The sequence below is a fragment of the Peromyscus maniculatus genome, chromosome 20, assembly GCF_049852395.1.
Source record: "Peromyscus maniculatus bairdii isolate BWxNUB_F1_BW_parent chromosome 20, HU_Pman_BW_mat_3.1, whole genome shotgun sequence".
In the NCBI taxonomy this organism is placed as follows: domain Eukaryota; kingdom Metazoa; phylum Chordata; class Mammalia; order Rodentia; family Cricetidae; genus Peromyscus; species Peromyscus maniculatus.
The window spans coordinates 27,796,575-27,811,028 of NC_134871.1; the positions used below are offsets into that span (position 1 = coordinate 27,796,575).

General features: G+C 40.7%; 1 protein-coding gene across 6 annotated transcripts in view; it reads left to right on the forward strand.

Annotated features, from left to right (window-relative positions):
• Positions 1–14,454, forward strand: part of Stk3 (serine/threonine kinase 3) — a 256,630-nt gene that overhangs the window by 160,481 nt on the left and 81,695 nt on the right. The window lies entirely within an intron of this gene.

Sequence of the window (14,454 nt, forward strand, 5' to 3'; positions counted from 1 at the left end):
TTAAAATATTTCTTTTGCTGTCCTTTTCTGGTGTTTAAAGAACAAGTGGTTAATGGAATATAAAGTTGACATAGCAAGACTTTACAGGGGCGTTTTATCTTGACGTGGACAGTTTGTGTCTTACCATCTGTAACTTTCTTTAACTGACCATCAGCTATGTTGTGAAAATAGTAAGTGCTGCTGAATATCTGGAGAAATGGATCCTTTATTCATTGAATATAAAATGGTTCACACTGTAAAACAGTTGGTAGTTTTCTAAAATATTACACACAGAATTAGATGATTCAGTTCTGCTCCTGCATGCATACAAATAACCAGTGTCTAACCATTGTAGCCAGAACTGTCAGGGTCAGGGCCTGGGCCCTGGCAGCCCTATCAAGGTGGAGTAAACAGAGAGTGAATAGGCCAACTAAACAGGTAGGACTAAGCAGTGAGGGAGAATTGATTCCAAATGAGCACACTGGGAAGAAGAGCAAACAAAGAGTTCCAGGAAGCACCCCCCCCCCAGTCCATCTCCAGGTCCTGACATGAGTCTTAGGTTCGAATAGAGAGCAACAGGTGTTGGTCATGTCTAAGCAGTGTTGGTCAAGGTGTGGTCTGGCCCATCAGTGTCTATGCTTCAGTCTGTCCTGACAAGTTGTCAGAGACAAGTTCCTCCCCTGGCTGGTACCAAATTCAGCCATTTCCTTCTGCTGATATGAGATTCCTGGGGAAATCGCAGTTTCTCACAGAGCTATACAACTCCTGATGTCACTGGAAAACCAGTTTGTCACTGAAGTGGTGCTTGTGTTGTTTTATAAAAGTCAGATATTTTCACAAAACTTACACTCGCTTTTAAACAGATCAACACAAAGTTTGATGAATTTTATCCATAAAATTGTAGGCATACAGGGCTTTCTTGTTTTCATTTAGAATATGCTAAATTATCTGTAGTAGTCAAGATGTAGCAGATGCAATTTGTAGCTTACTAATTAGGGCACAGCTAGTATTCATTGCCATATAGTGTTTAAACAAATCAATTGATTTTTCAAAAAAATTATGTGTGTGTGTGTGCACTTGTGCAAGTGTGTGTGTGTGTGTGTGTGTGTGTGTGTGTGTGTGTGTGTGCATGCGCGCACGCGAGCTTGTGTGCATGTGCACATTTGAGAACACTTGCCATGGCAAGGTCAAGGAAGACAGAGACAGTTTTTCAGGAGTCTGTCCTCTCCTTCCGCTGTGGGGTTTTCGGAATGGAACTTGGGTCATCAGGCTTGGAACCATGTGTCTTTACCGAAGTTGGTATGGTTTATTGAAATATTATACAGGGAGTTGAGTGTGTGTGTGTGTGTGTGTGTGTGTGTGTATCTGTCTGTCTGTCTGTCTGTCTGTCTGTCTGAATGTTCATAAGTATTGGAAGATCTCACTATTTTGTCAACGTAACAAGGCAACCATTCTATACATGGTTCTTGAATTATTTAAAAGTGAAAAGAACAGCGCTAACAAATAGAGTTTAAAAGGTAAAGCCTAGATTGCACCACTGAGAATCTAGTCTTTAGAAGTAGGTTAAAAATTTGATAAGTAGTTTATCACTGAAGTTCAGATATGTCCTTTGTCATAATGCTAACTAACTAAAGCATAAGGAATTGAATGGATATAGAATTTTATATTAAATGAAATGGTGAACATTACTTACAAATACCTCATTAAGTCAGAGTTGCACAAATCTTTGTTTTTATGCATGTATCAGACTGTCTACTTACACTTTCAGCTACATAGAAATATTGTATTGCTTCACACTAACTTAGAAAGGGCTGTTTTCATCATACTGAGACATTGGAAAAGCAATGAGAATGTTCTGGTAACTTTTTTCTATCTGCACTCCAAGCCTTTCAGGCTGTAACAATCAACATGTGTGTTTGGGCCTGCGTGCAGCGTACTCAGTGTCACCACAGTGCTCTTGCACCACAGCCAGGTGTGTGCTGCTGTCTTTGCTGCTACTGCTGCTGCTGCTGCCGCCGCCGCCGCTGCCCAAGACCTAGTACAATGGTAGCGATCACCAGCAAGTTCCATATTTTAAAACACTTCTTACATGGCCTAATGCATATGTGTTAGTGGGTACTTTTATAAATGTAACTTAAATCTTAAAAACTATATACTTATTGAAAAGTGATGTAATGAATTAGTAGGGTACATATATTTATATTTGAGATGAAATTGTTGACTGTAAGTTACAATTCCTTAAGAGAACTCATTGCTTGTTACTTTTCCCTCTGTAAGTAGCTCATACTTGGAGAGAATCCCTCGGTGGTGCACACAGAGCTGTGGCAGGAAAGCTTGTTTGAAGTGTCAGTGGTGGGATTACGTGCTATTTCTGATAACAGTAAACACAGCCTCCGGAAAGGCCCCTTCGCATTCAGAATCTAAGCTTTCAAGAAGAGAAGCAACAAGAAGCAGCAGATTCTGGCCGCAGAGCAATGAAATCCAACGTCATTTACAGTGGGTTTTGCACGGAGCTACAGAGGGCATTTAGTGCTGCTCTCAAATATCACTGCACATCCTATGGAGGCCACAACAGACAATCAGGGAATCACAGCAAACACACAGGGACGAGATAGAGCAAGACCCTCCCCACCCCCGCCAATGACCATGAAAATATGGCGATAAAGACAAAGGAAGACATCTTGGATATTAAATACTTGATATGAGAAAGCATAAAAAGGTTAAATGAGAAGTTTGAGGAGATAGGAAATGAGAGAGAGAAAGAGAGGTGAGAGAGAATAAGATCACTGAAAGTTTAATCAAATCAACAAAAAATAAAAGACATTCAGGAGGAAAAGGAAGAGAAGGGATGGAATTACTAAAGAACAACCTAACTCCCAGCCTGTTTTCTGGCTTTCTGTTTTGTTTGCTGATGTCTCTTACCCCATGTTGGCTCATTGTCCACATGGGTGTTCTTTTTCATGTCTTTGCTATTGATTTAGAAATGTTTCAGAGAAGGCTGAGTATAAATCCTTGTGTTGTTCCTGAGATTCTAATTCAATGACAATTTCATGTGCCTGCCAGTAATTTCTTAGCTATTTTGAGTTTTAAATATTAAACTTTTATGGTGGTACTTAATACATCTTTGTAAGTAAATCTATAGAAAACTTTATGTATTTAGTGATTAAGACCTTTTTGAGTACCCATGAGTTTAGTACCATTCTTTTTTTTTCTGCCGGGTTGTGAATTAAGTCACCCAGGAAAGGAAGGTAAGCTTCTGTAGACTACAAAAACAATAAGCGGAGCAGAGCAAGGAGGCGTCTGTACCAGGGTCTTAGCGAAGACAGCAGAAGAAGTGGTCGCGTCTCTGGACAAGTTGCAATTCTCTTACAAGACAACTTGTTCTGGGTTCTGGAGTAGCATTTTTCTTAGCCTGCCCCACCAAGGAGAACAGCTGTAGGATAGTGGCCATGTCAATCAGGTCTGTGCTTATCTTAACACTTGTAGTTGTGGAGTCAAGGCTGCTTTACAGCCTCTTACTGTGCGTCACAGCTTACCTTGTTCCCTCATGACAGCTGTGGGTTCTCTTTGACTCATTACACTTTTGGATTTCATGTGGCTGAAACTCCAACACCACTCTGGTTAGTTTTGCGTCTCCACTTTAACTACTACCTGATTGAGTAAGAAGTTGTTTCTCTGACGAAAACTGGACAAATAAGTAATCTGTGGGTATAAACATGAGTATTTAGAAGACACTTGGCAACATGACTGTTTGTCAAAACCCAAGTAGTAGGTTAACCCTAGGGCTTAGGGCCCCCTTTGTCAAGGGCTTCTGAGCAGGTTCACCGGACCTGGCATGAGTTCTCTCGAGTGGAGTGGTCGGTTCTCCCCAAAGTCACAGTACTGTGTTCACTGTAGGGCACAGCTTGCCTGGTAGGTCATTATTGTGGCCCATAGGGTTTACAGCTGAGTTAGCCTGTTGGTGACTTTTCCCATGCGGCCCGAAGAGCACCTTTCTAGACCTTGAAGACTAGCCGGCCGGTGTGGAGGAAGCATCCAGCTCAGCTCCAGTGTGGTGTCTGTTTGGCTGTGACCGTAGAATGTGCTTTCTTCACAAAGGGTCAAGTTCTGGTGGACAGTAACGAGCAGTGGCAGCAGCCTGTTCTGTTTGGGGAACTTTGGGGCTCCCTGACCAACAGTCCATATTGAGGCATCCCATGTCTGTACTGGGGGTTTTGTTTAAGAACCCACGGCTTCTTGGAGGGCCATTATCAACTCATTCTTAGTGGGTTCCCCTCTTCAGATTCTTTTTATGGTTATATTTTTAATAAGCTCATGACACAGTAAGTCTCCATGTGGCTTTTTTGTTTATCCTTAGTTTTGGTTACCTTCCCTTCTTCCCACGCACCTTCCATACATTAGTTCCTCTCCGTGTTTAGACCTTTCTGTCCTAGTGCCTGCCCCTCCACTTCTCATGACTGCTGTGTTCTCCCCTCCTGCTCCCTCTAATAGCCTTTCTGTTCTTCCGGCTTCAGCAAGCATGGAGCATGGGGCTCAAGTTCATGGCTAGGTCGTGTAAAGGAGAGCGTGTAGTGAACATGACCCACATATACTCTAGAAACAGCTTGTCTGGAGAGGTGCTGGACTTTTCGTACAGATGTTTTTAAATTAATCCAATTATAAACATAGCTTTCTGCAGTACATACTTATTCCCAACATCAAAGCTTTTGTGTTAAAGCATCCCTAATGCTTAATGACAAATACTTTTTTTATTTTTCATTTCCCAGCAGGGTTAAAAAATTTTGGTGTGTTACATAAGAAGTTATTTCCTGTATATCATTGTAAGATATTAGCACATCTCTAGTGTGAGTAGATTAAAGAACCTCCATATTTGTTCATTTTACTGTAAATCCCTGGCTTGCCTGTGGATCCGCCTTTTAAAGAGTGTGTATTAACAGACTGACTCTTTAATAATGCACGACTTTGAAGTACATGTGACTGTTAGCAAGGAGTGCTAGATGTAGTAGAGAACAAGCCTATATGAATGGCCCTGCTGTATGAGTTTAAAATAATAGAATAAAGGGTACTATTTCAAAAAGTGTATGAGTAAGTGGTCTTGTTTTTAAACATCACGTATTAAATTTTACTAAGGATTCTCTAAATATTCTCATAAGAGATTGTAAAAAAAAAGGTTTCTTATTAAAAATGAAATGAATAGTTCTTTTGCATATAAAAATTAAATACATGAACTGCTTTATCTCAGTATGATTTAATTTTGCCTAATGCAAAAGTGATTCCTAAGGGTATGTGATACTTGATCCAATAAGTAAACTATTTAGTGGGTAACTAGTTTATTTGATTGTGTCTGTACATTTGAACCACCTGGTGACTTTTGAAAACAATAATGGTGAGGACAGTGCCTAACATTTGCCTTTGGGGAGTTTCTTGTTTGTTTCAAACTGGGCTCGAAGACATAGGCTTGGTTAAAAGCTCTGTATTGGGATGCTGGTTAGCCAATATGATATCCACCACCCTGTAGATTAACTAGCATTGAATTAGTGAGGCTACATACTCACCAAATATTTGTTTGAATTTGAAAGTGAGAGATTGTTTCAATTTCCATTTTTAATTAAGTTTTTATTTTGAATAGTTTTACCATTTACAGAGTAATTGAAAAAACAATAGTTTCCATGTACCTGGATTTCAGTTTTCTCTATTACTAGCATCATCTTAGATGATACATTTGTCTAATTATACATTTAAACTAAAGTCTCTAGCTGCATTCACTTGGTTTTTGTCTAATGTCTTTTATCTGTTTCAGGGTTAACCAGAATACTATACTGCTCCCAGTTGTCATGTTTCCTTAGACCCCTCTTGATGTCACAGTTGTTCAGGATGTTTTCTTGTTTTTGATAGTGTGAGCAGTTCTGAGGGATCCCAGTTAAATAGATGTTTACTGTCTGAGAATGGAATTAATGGTTTTGGAAGAAGACACAGAGAGAAAGGTTCATTATATCATATCAAGAGTACTTTCTGGAAGTCAGGAGAGATGGCTCAGTTGTTAAAAGCACATAATGCTCTTGCAGGGAGGACCCAAGTTTGGTTCGTTGGGCATCTCACAACTGCCTGTAACTCTAGCTCCAGGGAACCCTGTGTCCTCTTCTGACCTGTGTGAGTCATGCACTCACCTGTGAATACTTACACATGGACACACATACATATGCACAATTAAAAATAAAATGTTTTTTTAAAAGAATACTTTTGGTCAACATGATTTATCATTATTGGTGTTAACTACAGTTACCTGGTTGGCATAGTATTTGCCAGATTTTTTATAGTAGAATTTCTTTCTTTGCCTTTCTGTACCATACTCCTTGGAAGTAAGCTGGAATACATAGCACACCTCACAGGATGGAGAGTTATGCTCCACTTTCTTGAGGGAAAAGACAGGAGATTTATCTGTTCTCTCCATTTATTTATTTGTATCAATCTTTATTTGTGGTTATTTATATTTTATTTTAGTTAAAGTATAATTACATCATTTCTGCAATTCCCTCTCACACCTCCATTTTTCCACCACCCATCATTTCCTCTCAAATGGCCTCTTTTTTTTTTTTTAATCATTGTTGGTGCACACACACCGCTATAAATGTAGCTTTCTGAGTCTGTTTAGTGTCACTTGTATGTATACGATTTCTTGGTTTGTATAACCAATTTGGGGTCACCCCTGAGAAGATAATTCTTTTCTTTTCCGCAGTCATCAGCTTTCGGTTCTTTGTCTAGAGGTAGAGCCCTGTGAGTTTCCTTCTCCATATTAGCAAGCTCTTGATGTTGTCGTTGTTGGGGTCTGGATTGGGCAGCCATCTTGCTGTGATAGCATCTGTGTCGTTTCTAGGAGACAGTCTGACAGCGGGCCTCCCGTCCACCCCTTCTGTAAGGCTCCCCAGGGTTGGCTGCCGCAGTTTTGTTAGAGATGCGTCTGCTGGGGCTGAGAACGCTGTGACCAGGTGTTGTTTTCTGGGGTGGTCTCCAGCTGCTGTGAAGAGGAGCTTCTTTGGGGAGGGCAGACAGCTAGAGAGCAGTCAGTGGTGCCCAAGCTGCAGGGCTAGGGCTAGGTCTCTGGGTGTGGTGGTGGCGGCAGGAGCCCACTTTACATTCCAGGTTATAACCTGTCTGCTGCACTCCCTCAATCCTGTGTCCTCCCCAGTTGTCCAGACTCGGCCTCTGGGATCTCTGTCTGTTGACTCCTCTGTTCTGTGACACAGCCTGGGGATGTGGAGGAGCTCGGTTTGTGTAGACACATCCTTTCCTTCTGTGAGCCCCAGCTCTCCTCCTGCTCCAGAGTTCCCTTCGCCTTATCAGAAGTACAGACTGACGTCGGGTGTGCCTTGTTACGTATGCAGCACTGTTGCATCTGTGCCCTCTCAGTTTGCAAAGCATAAGCAGACATGGATGACTGTGCCAGCTGGTGTGTTCTCATTTGTCTTTTCTATAGGAGCCTCTGTGCCCTCTGTATCTATAGTAAATTCATTGTGAGTTCAGACAGAGGTCTCTGACTTTTACTCACGCCACACAAATTATTTCATTTCTGTTCTTTTGCTTGCTTATAGATCACTGCCCCAGGGAACTGGAGAAGTCCAGTTCCCACCATCCATCATGCATTACTGAAGTTTTCATTTCAGAATTGTCGGCCAATTTCCCCATAAGAAACATTGGTGTCAACTGCAGCCCTTGGGTACAGCTCCTTACCTTTCTTTAGATTCTAAAGTTGTTAGCATCCTTCCCCCATAGGCTGCAATGAAGTTCTTCCATACATTATCATACAGCTCAGCTTGTGTTCTCATCACATTTTGTCTTCTGTTCTCAGGTCCCTTAGCTTCAAGGAAAACGTATACATACTCTTTGAGTATTTACTTGTGCATGGTGTGTGCGTGCGCGCGCGCGTGTGTGTGTGTGTGTGTGTGTGTGTGTGTGTGTGTGTGTGTGTGTATGTGTGTGTGTGTGTGTGTGTGTGTGTGTGTGTGTGTGTGTATAAATAGGCCAGACAGAGATTAACACTGTATGTTACTCCTTGGGTACCATACAACTCTTTTGAGGCAGGGTCCCCCAGTGGTCTGGAGTTCACCAAGTAGTCTAGGGAGCTGGCCAGCAAGCCCCCGGATCTGGCTCTTTGAACTGCTCCATGGGAATTACAAGTGCACACTACCATGCGTGGCTCTTTTGATGTGACTAGAGCTTGAACTCAGGTCCCTGTGTCTTTACTGTCTTCCCTAGCCCTCCTCAAGGTTCCCTTTTTATGATGTAATGTTCTATTGATTTTGATTAGTACATGGTGTCACACATCCACCACGACAGTCAGAAACAGAACAGTTGCATCACCCTAAAAAAGAAAAAAAAAAAAGTCCCTGTGGAGGCCGAATGCCCCTGGAAGGCTGAGATGGGGGATTAGCTACATTTGATAGACTGAAAACACACAGACACACAACCTCTGTGCTTACATCCACAATACCCTGGTCCTTAAACTTGCAACTGTTGATCTGTTCAGTCTCTGCTTGTGACCTTTTCTGAAATATTATATAATAGGTATTATATTAGCATTTGTATATTGTCTTCTTTTACTTACTTAACAATATATATTTCAGATTCCTCTGTGCCTTTCTGAAGCTTAAAAACTTACTCATTTGTGAAGCATGTAATATCACCTAATTGTACTACAGTTTGTCTATTAACCTATTGAAGAAAGTAGTAGTTTCATACTAGCTTGGGGGCAATTATGAGTACATTTTCTGTGAACATTTGCTTTACTGGCTTCTGTGTGGGGGGGGTAACTTTTCAAGTCAGTTGAGGAAATCCTGTGATTGTTTAGTGCACTTAACACAGACTAGACTCGCCTAGGAGGCTAGCTTCTGACCAGGCCTCTGGGGAATATTCTTGATTACACTGAAATGGGAAGACTTAGCCACTGTGGAAGTCACCATTCCCTGGGAAGGGGTTTCTAGACTGCAGAAGAGTGCAGAAACCAAGAAGTTAACCTCTTCCTCTCTATGTCTTGGCTATGGGTGTGGTGTGAACAACTGTCCCAAGCTTCTGCCACTGTGGTCCCCACAGTGATGGTCGGTAACCATAACTATGAGCTAGATAAGCCTGTGACAGAACAAAACTACGAATTCCTAGGATTGAATTTTTTACTGCATGTTGTAATGTGTTTAGCTTTATGGGACACTTTTCAGTTCAACTCCAAAGTTGTCGCTTTGTATTTCTATCAACAATGAGTGAGATCTTCTGTTACTATAATACAGTAGCAGTTCATAGTGCCAGACTTGCACATTTTAGCTATTCTAATAGGTGTTGCATGAGCTTTCTGTTTTAATTTCTGATTCTTTAATGTTATGAATGTAGAGCAACTTTGTATGTTTATTCACCATTTGTATTTTCTCTTGGACACAATATCTTGTTTATTACTTTTCCCACTTTAATGGGGTTGTGTTTTTGTAATACTGATTTTGTAAGAGTTCTGTGTGTGATTTGGTTTTATTTTTTTTTTCACTTTGTTGATGTTCTGTTCACTTTGTCTGGTCTTCCCCTTCAGAAATCAGAAGTATTAACAGCCTTCTAGTCCTTTCTAACCCCCTTTCCCTTTTCATTAGTGCTCCTTAGTTCTATGAATTCAGCATCAAACACAGATTTTCCTCTTGGGTTTTATTCAGCATTTTAAGCTTCTGAATGTATTGTCAAGGTCTGTGATATATATTAAATTAAATTCTTTAAACATCTGTACCTAGCTCCCCCCCCTCCCCGCAATTGTTCAGTTGCTCCAGTACATGTTTAAAAGACCATCCTTTCTTCATTGAGTTGCCTTTGCTCATCTCTCAAAAACCAACTGACCACATCTGTTGATCTCCTGAACTCTTCCTCCTGACTCATTGTTATATCAATGGTACAAGAGTTTATTTATTTTTTTAACCAATACATCTTGATTAGTAAAATTGTAAAAGCTAGATAGTGGTATCTTTGTTATTCAGTACATGGGGCTGGCTCTTCTAAGTTTTTTTGCCTTTTTACATGATATTTAGAATCATTTTGTTGACATTTAAATATTAAACTCTTACCATTTGAATTGAGTTGGGATTAAATGTATACATTGTCAGAAGGAAATGGCTTCTTTCTGGGCATGGTGCATAAGGAATTCTCAACCCGAGTCTTCATTTACAAACTTATAAGTTACACCCTGATATTTAAATCTTGTTGTTGACAGTACTTAAGTGATGTGACTAGGTTGGAAGAAGGTTACTTTTTGCTACCCTGACTAACCTTTGTCCGAGAATTTCAAGCTGCCGTCTTTTGCACTGTATGTTTCTGAAGTTGATTTGTTAAAATTATTTAATGGCAGCAACTTTAAGTCTACGCAAGTAATATTTCTTCTATGAAGTGTGTATTAAAATTTCACAAAGGAACATAATAAGAGGAAAAAAATTTTCATGACAAATTAGCCCTTAATATTTGTTCTAGGAACATAAGATATATCTTAGTTTGCATACACAATTGATCTAGAACACAGTGATGTGAATATTTACCATTATAGGATTTTGTTGGTTTTGTGGAATTAATAACTACTCTTTGAGCTCCATCTATTATTTAAGTTATTCTGGAAACTGCCAATGTTGACTACATTTGTTTTCCTTGAGAAGTAGTGACAATGTTTTATATAATATACTTGTTTTTACTAAACTGTAATAATACCACAGTCATTTATAGTAGTCTCAAATATCTTGGTTAAAAATGATCAGTGGCTACCAATCTCTCTTCTTCTGATAATGATACTTAGTTAATGTATGAACCACTTGTTAATGAAATTTTAGTCTTTTGTTTGTGGTGCCCTCTTGTGGACACTTTATAAATTGCTTACAGCAATACAGTGGTCTTCAAATTGTTATAAAACATCTGATTTTATAAGTTCCTTTTATATTTTGCTAATCTTTTAACAGATTTTTGGCTGTGAGAAAAAAATAAAAGTCACAGTAAGGGTTACTTTTACCACTTAACTTACCATGTTGAACATGAGCGTTATGAGCAAGCAATGGAAGATAATCTCTCGTTTTGGATCTTTCCATAGGATGCCAAGAGCTTGTTCAGTCTTGACCATGAACCTCCGCAGCCCTGCCCACATGCGCTCTCACCATGCAGGCTTCTTTCCCTAATGAACAAGTTGTTGATGACTTCTGGAGTTTCTGAATGCTTTGCTCTCATTTTAAGACATGCCTACATACATGCAAAAAGTTAGCGATCCATCAAGTTTCTGTTTGTTAAAGGCAGCAGCTGTATGTGCTGCTGCTCTGGTTTTGCATTGAAGTAGAAGGACCACCTACTGATAGCAGTGAGAAGAGTTGGTTCTTTGTGCAGACTTTCAAGACCACACGTCTCAACAATACTGAGTGACTGGGTACCAATGTATACTGTTTTGCAAGCTGATATAGAAAAAGTGCTTAAGCTGGGTGGTAGTGGTGTGCATCTTTAATCCCAGCCCTTGGGATGCAGAGGCAGGTGGATCTCTGTGAGTTTGAGGCCAGCCTGGTCTACAGAGTGAATTCCAGGACAGCCAGGGCTACACAGAGAAACCCTGTCTCAAAAAAAGAGTGCTTAGGACTGCTCTTTAAAGGAGAATATTGTTTGTTGTTTTCTCAGCAGTACTTAGCGTAGTTTGGTTGAACATGGTGGTGGTGAGACCAGATCTGCCGAGCTGGTGCTGGCCCTCCTGTGCAGACACAGCAGACAGGCTCTGTGTAATCAGGGCAGTGCTGTCCTTCCTGGGCAAGGGGACTCACCGGTGTGTCCTTCCTGAGTCATGGCAGCAGTGTCCCCACTCTAGGAGGTAACCAGGGGGCGTTCTCATAACTGGGGAGGGGCATTTAAGCAAATTTACAGTGGTATCTTTGGATTTTTGCCTTTTCTAGCTGAACTGATTTGATATATTTTTGACTGAGTATGCTAACATCAATGAGTCGCTGAATTCGTTTCTTCTCTGTTGTTATGATAAACTACCATGACCTACAAAGCTACTAGGGAAGGAAAGTTTAATGTGCCTATGGTTCCAGAAGGAGAGTTCATAATGAAGAGGTGAGCATGCCCGTGGCAGCCAGCACAGTAAGGTGGCTGCTCACATTTCATCACTCAGGAAGCCGAGACAATAAGCTGGAAGTGGGGTGAAGCTGTAAACTCTCAGAGCCCACCCCAAGTGACATTCTTACTCTAGCAAGGCTCTGTGTTTAAAGTTCCATGCAGTGCTTCCAGCTGGGCCCCAAGCGGTCAAATATAGGAGCCTGTGGGGCTGTTTCTCACTCAAACCACACGGCCTCCAGCTCCAGGACCAGTTAGCTGTGGAGAGAGGGCAGGAGAGTCCCGTCTCCTGCTCCAGCTCCCTGCCTAAGCTGTCTGGGCCTTGCAGACCTCTCAACTCTTCTACCCCGTGATCTTTTGTGCACACATACACACCCTTTTTTAGAGTCACTTTGGTCTCTTTAGGTCCAGCATATTGAAGTTATTTTTGACCCATTATATTTGCACAAAAGACTTTTAGAATACCAATTTTCGCCTCATGATTCCTTTCAAATTCGGGTTGTAAAATTTCTGCCAGGACTCACCCTGCTTTAGCTTAGGCTCTAATTACCCTGACATCTGGCTCTCAATTATGACATTATTCCAGTCTCCTTTTCTGTCTTGTTCTCCAGCTTACCCTTTATTTTCAAGGTTCCTATCACTCTTCGATCACACAGTTTATACCGACTCCCAATGTGTAAGGCATTCCGTAAGCTGTGGCCTATCTCCTGAGGGTATCATATTCACTGTAATTTCCATTCTAGACAGAATATTTCTACCTTTCCACCCCACTCAGACTAGAAGACTACTAACTGTTCTTGATTTTGACTCCACAAACCAGCTTTCTAAGCTTAACTCTGAGCAGCAGATGCCCTTATCTCTTACTATTCTCAGTCGAGTGTGCATTTGAATATTATCTTTGGGATAGCAAGCCTTTAGCTAGATATTTATCTCAGATGATGGTGCGGGTTCCTCAGGAACAGGTTCATATTTACCTTCATCGGCTGTCTAGTGCTACATAGAGTTAATTTCGGAGTGCGGAGTTTTGCAGACTGAGTGGGTAATGTCAGCTAGAGGGCAAAGCAAGCAGATGCCAATTCTAAAGGGACGCTTCTGTGAAAGAGTTCCCTGGCACTTAAGAGAAATTAAACTATTAGAATATTTTAAATAGATTATCTACTAAAGGACTAATTTTCTCATTAGTGTTGCAAATACTTCATAAGATCTTAGTGTAAATATTTTCAACATTAGTGAATTATAGCAGGATATTTAGAAAATGTTAAGGTAGGAAATGCCACAGATACAAAGAAACCCCATACAAAGTGTCTATTTTTCTTAGACCGTTATAGCACAAATCTGCCCCAGCAGTGGGGTAGGATTTCCTAATAATGTTTTCAAATAGTTGTATTCCATGCGGACCTTGTGATTCACAAGCTGGATCATGGTCCGTGCTCTGTTTTGCATTCCTGGCAAATGATGGCCTCTGATTGAAAGTGCTGTTGTGTCCCTTACTGGAACCAGGCAGCATCTGCTCTGCAGACCTTTCTCTCTCAGGACAGTGACACGAAGGAACACGCAGAGCTGCTGTGTTCTACAAGTGTGAAGTACCATCTCACATTAACAGTCATCTAAAATACAAAAGATTACATTCAGAGTTCACGACTTTTAAGTTTAAAAAAATGTTGCTGAAAAGTTTTCAATGCCGTTACCAAATTTATTAGTGTTTGAGTTTTCTAATTTCATATAAAATAATTTTTTCCATCTGCATTTCATTAGTCATCATTCATGTCTCACTCACATTTATGAATTGAGTGTGCTACTTTGTTAAAATTCCCCTTTTGGGGCTATTTATTTGTAAATTAGTGTCTTAGCAAAGTGACTGCATATAAAAATACTATGTTACAGAGCCTTCCTTTCTAAATGAATCAGCAGTTTCTGATTGGTAGTTTTCTGTCTGATTTGTGAATTTGAAGGTGCAAACCGTCTCTGCCCCTTGTAGACTCAGCAGCACCAGTGCCGACTGTCTGGAGGGTAGAAATCCATTTCGTACCAAACGGAAGTTAGGATTCTTGTTGAGCATAATGATCGTAGACAGCATTGCTGTTATGAGGATAAGAGACAAATGGCTCAACTCAGAACAATCGGTTCCATGTTTGGGGAGTCAGTGGGTTGCAGCTATGACAAGAGGTGACAATAGTAGCTGTTAAAGTGAACTTGAAGGAAAGTCACTTCTGTCTTCTCACTGCATCTCACTGCACCAGACAGCATAAACTCCAATTCCTAAAAATTAAGTGAAAGGTTGAAGCACAAGTCAGTCTGCTTGCTGGCATTTCCCTCATCTGTTATCTCAGCAAATGGAGCGTGCCTTTGCAAAGCTGTAATGTAGTTAAATTGGACTTACAA